The sequence below is a fragment of the Carettochelys insculpta genome, chromosome 1 (assembly GCF_033958435.1).
Source record: "Carettochelys insculpta isolate YL-2023 chromosome 1, ASM3395843v1, whole genome shotgun sequence".
Taxonomy (NCBI): domain Eukaryota; kingdom Metazoa; phylum Chordata; order Testudines; family Carettochelyidae; genus Carettochelys; species Carettochelys insculpta.
Window position 1 is genome coordinate 48,968,506 of NC_134137.1, and position 4,994 is coordinate 48,973,499.

Consider the following 4,994-nt stretch of genomic DNA (forward strand, 5'->3'; position numbering starts at 1 on the left):
CACGACATCCCTGATTTTCAATGCATCTTGTTGTTCTCTCCTCATTGCCCATGTTTCTGGTTACTGATAATTACTAGCTATGAGAGCTGCCTCTGCCCTCCACGCTGGCATGAAATTCTCCCCATACACCTCACAAATGTTATGAAGAATACAGCAGGTCCCAATAACAAGGGTAACATTTTCTTCACTGAGGTCTACGTGGGGCAGAAGGCACCTGAATCTGGCTTTTAAATGTCCAAAGGCACATTCTACCACCATTCTGCACCTGTCCAGCCTGTAGTTAAAGAGCTCCTTACTGGGGTCCAGGGTGCCTCTGTATGGTTTCATCAGTCAAGGGAGCAAGGGGTAAGCAGGGTCACCAAGAATCACTATGGACATTTCCATGCCCTCAATGTTGATTTTCTGGTCTGGGAAAAAAGTACCACGCCAGAGCCTTCTAAACAGACCAGAATTCCTAAAGATTTGCATGTCAAGCACCATTCCTGACCACCCCACATCGATGTCAGTGAAACCACCCTTGTAAGCCACCAACTCCTACAACACCCTGGAGAAGTACCCTTTGTGGTTTATGTATTCTGTGGCAGGGCGGGATGTGCATTCCATTTATTGCCCTGCTGCAGTTAGGGAACACCATCACAGCAAAACCAACCACTATGGCCTACACATTCCCCAGAGTTGTCATCTTTTGCAGGAGCTTAGCAATCACTGGCTATCTGGATGACAACAGCCCCCACTGTAGATTTGCTCACTCCAAATTGATTTGCCACTGACTAGTAGCTGTCTGGCATGCAAACTTCCAAAGATCAATTGCCACACACTTCTGAACTGTTGAAGCAAGTCTCATTCTGGTATTGCTGCTCTTCAGGGTGGGAGACAGCGCTTCACAAAGTTCCAAGAATTTGGCTTTACACATGCAGAAGTTTTGCAGCCACTGCTGATCATCCCACACCTGCAAAATAATGTAGTCCCACCAGTATGAGCTGGTTTTGTGGGTCCAGAATCTGCATTCTGCAGTGTACAATGCATCCAGTGCTGCTGCCAACTCCATGTTCCTCCTCTCCTGATCTTGACATGACTGATGCCCCGTGCCTCAATCCACTGATTCTCCAGGGGCATTAAGTTCAGAATATACTGCATTGTAGAGCGGTAAGTCAGCACAATACACTGTGCCAAACCCTGAAGCATCTCCAGACCCATGTTATACTTGCAATGGCATGTGGTAGGCAACGTAAAAGCAGTGCAAAAAATTCCCTTGGCTGTTTTTTTCAGTGGGAAGTGACGGAAATGTCATCTGGGATGATGACACTAGAAACCCAGAATCACTTGTGACGACTTTCCTCTGCCCCCCTCAGACATTGTCACAGAAACCCAAAATGCAAAAGGGCTGCAGGAACTGTGGGATTAGTGACCACAATGCACTGCAGCTGCAGTTGAACTTAGGCAATTTAGGGAGGACACACTAAAGTTGACTTTGTGAGCAGGTGCGGACACAACTTCCAGTTTATAAAATCTAGTGTTAAAAAGTCAACTTGAATAAATTTGACTGTTGATTTCTGCATGTGAAAATTAGATGAGTGGAAAACTGATATTACCAGTTTTGTATTCAAAGCAAGCTTTGATAATGAAAATGCACTTGAAGAGTTGTACTGAGAGTGTTACTGAGTAGCAAAAGCACCAGAAGCCCGTACCATAGCAGATAGCTTGATTGATTCATGTATAAAAGATGTAGTTCATTGCATGCTCAGAATAAGCTGCAAAAAGGATTGACGTAATACCTTTGTCCAATAATACTTTGCTGTGAACAATTAGTGACATATCATGCAGAGACCACAGTTGTATAGAGTGAAAAATAGCCCCTATCATGCTATACAGTTGCCTGAATCAACTAATGTCCCTAATTATTTTACTACTGTTTGTGTGTTATGTGAATGAAGATATGGTTGAAGAAGACTTGTTTTACCTACCCTTGAAAGAATGTATGTCACATCAACAACAAGGAAATATTCCAGATTTGTAGCTCAAACACAAAAGGTTACATCAAACATCACTTTGACTCACTGCAGTATACATAGACAAAGCCTTGCGGAAAAATGAATGCCTAAAGGAAATGCTGGACAATGCAGCAGAAATAGTCAATTTAATAAAATCAAGGCTAACAGCTTCCAGAATATTTCACATGCTTTGTGAAGAAATGGGTAGTGTACACAATTATATGTTGACCCATACAAAACTTAAATGGCTCTCACAGGACAAAACCCTTGGGTGCTTCTTGAGCTGAGAATGGAAATCCTAATTTTTTTGAAGCAGCCACCCTTTCAACATCGCCAGCTCTATGGAAAATCACATCTGGCTCCAGAGCCTCGCTTAGATATCATCTCAAGGATTAATAAGCTAAATTTCTCTGTTGAAGGCCTCAATTTAACAGTTTTCAATGTGTGATACCAAATTGAATCCATGGTAAAGAAGTTTGAACTGCATTCAAAGAATTCCCACCTTGGACAAGATCTGTATCTAGGCAGGAAACCAAACACTTGGGGCAGCTACAATACCCATGTTTACCAAGATGTCTGCTGCAACCACTTGAAACTGAACATTAAGAAGGATCAGGCCCAAGTAAGGAGCGTTCTTAGCTTGTAAGATGATTAGAACTACTCTTAGGGTAAGAAGTTGCATGTTTCTTTGAGTATTAGTCTCAGCTAGAATGTTTTACTATATTTTGTTTGGTAACTTACTGGATCTGTCTCCTATTACTTGCAACCACTTAAATCCTTATGTTTTTACTTAAATCACTTTTGTTTATTAATAAACCCATTATAATTGTTACTTGGTATAGAGGGAGAAGATAGCTGTACATATCTCTCATTGATAAAGGCGTGAAATGACTTCTGACCTTGTTCTGCATAAAACTTTAAGTGCAGTGAGATGGATTTATTTACGGTACTGATCCCACTGGGGCTGTGCACCTGGATGTGGTGTCAAGTCCCTTTAACTGAGCCTTCCCAGAGCTGAGATGATCTCAGTGTCTCCTGTGGGCTGTGACACCAATTGGGTCCATTGCTGAAGGAGACCTGAGGGTCAGTCTCAGCAGGACCATGTGTTGGGACACCGCAGAGGGCTGGTAGGTGGGCTCAGTGGCATTTGAGCTTATGACTGACAGCCTCAAGGGGATCTCTGCGACTGAACCACTTTTTCAACAGATACTGAACACTGAGGAAAAGGAAACATTGATTGAGATCTCCTGTGATTACAAAATGAAAAGAAGTTTTAAAAATCTGTCAACAATCAAATTATGGCTGACTTAGAAATGAGTACCCCCTTCTGGCAGAAAAAAATACTACAATTTTGTTGCCATTTTCAACATCATACTTATACAAGAAAACATTTTCTTCATATGCACATCTGAAAACCAAATACAGAAGCAGACTCAACGCTGAACCAGACCTCGGATTTCATCTTTCTCCAGTGGTCCTGATTCAAAGAGCTATTCAGATCAAAGCAAGCAAGGCCATCACTCTGGGGCAATTTAAACTTCAAGAGTCCTTACGAGATATGAAAAGGGAGGCGGATATTTTTTGCTGTTTTTAAAATTAAATAGGCTGTTAGTTTTGTTTTGAAAATTATTATGAAGAACAAGTTTCAACTTTGTTGTAGTTGTACATTGTTTGCCTGGGCTGGTCAAGTCCCAAAAGGCTGTGTAGAAAGAACACCTTATTTGAGTTGGCTTCTTAAATACCTTCATGCTGTTTTACACCTAATACTCCTTGATGAAACATAGCAGCCTTGTCTTACAAGAGTCTTAATCAAAATGATACAAAGTACAAAAGTGAAATCTTAGATGAATGTTGCCATTTTCACAATGCAGTAAACTCTTTCATATCCAGCCACCCCAAGATCTTGAGTTTGCAGGATATGCAAATATCAGGGTTAATCAAGAGTAGCTGGTTGGGGAGGCACAGGCAGGGGTCGGGGGGCCACCCGCATAAGAAAGTTCAGCTCCTCTGCCCCCAGTGCCAGCTCCCTCTCAATTGTTGCCCTGTTTACCTGTTGGACACAGGGAGCCACTTGCAGGGCTGGCACATGGCCGCTTGGCATGGGGCTCATGGCGTGCTGTGTGGTGCACATCTCGTGGATCACTGCATGGTGTGGGGCTCATGGATTGCGGATCACCATGTGGAGCTCGCAGATCATGGATTGCTGTGTGGGGTTTGCGGATCGTGGATTGCTGATTGCCATGCACAGCTCGCAGTTCATCACATGGATCGCCAATTGCCTCGGGGCTTGGGGCTCACCGATTGCCACAGGGCTCGTGGCTCACGGCTTGCTGATTGCCCTGGTGTGTGGGGCTCATGGCTTGCTGATTGCCCTGGTGTGTGGGGCTCATGGCTTGCTGATTGCCCTGGGGTTCATGGCCCACCGATCGCTGCAGGGCATGGGGCTTGCAAATCACCATGGGGCACGAGAAGCCCTTGACTGCTGCCCTGCCCCCAAGTCCTTGCCTGGACACCAGGGACCTGAGTGCCCCAGCTGTTGCTGGGAGGAGCAGCCACAGCACAGCAGGGGTTGCCTGGTAGCCGTGAGCAGAGAGCTACCTGCTGCCTCTCTAATGGCCACGTTCCTGACACTAAACCTGCTTAGGCTGGTGGGAGGGTAGGGGGAGACACTCGCGCAGTATCCTGGGCTATCTGGGGGGGGGGGGGGGGGGGAAGCAGGGAGGAGCCTCATCATGGCTCAGGGTTTGCTGGTGTTGTGCCGGTTAGCTGAGAGTTACAGTTGATCAAAAACCAGATAAACAAGAATTTACTGTATAATAAAATTAATACTATGGTGATAAAGAATATTACAGTGTATAATAAGCGTGTCATCAAATAAATTTTACATTTGCAAGATCACCTCCATTATTTATGCTCAGGTAAGGGAGAAAAATCCCTGGAAATATTCATTTTTAGGATGGAGTTCATAAGATTTGACATTTTCCTGGCAGGGGTTCATGGATT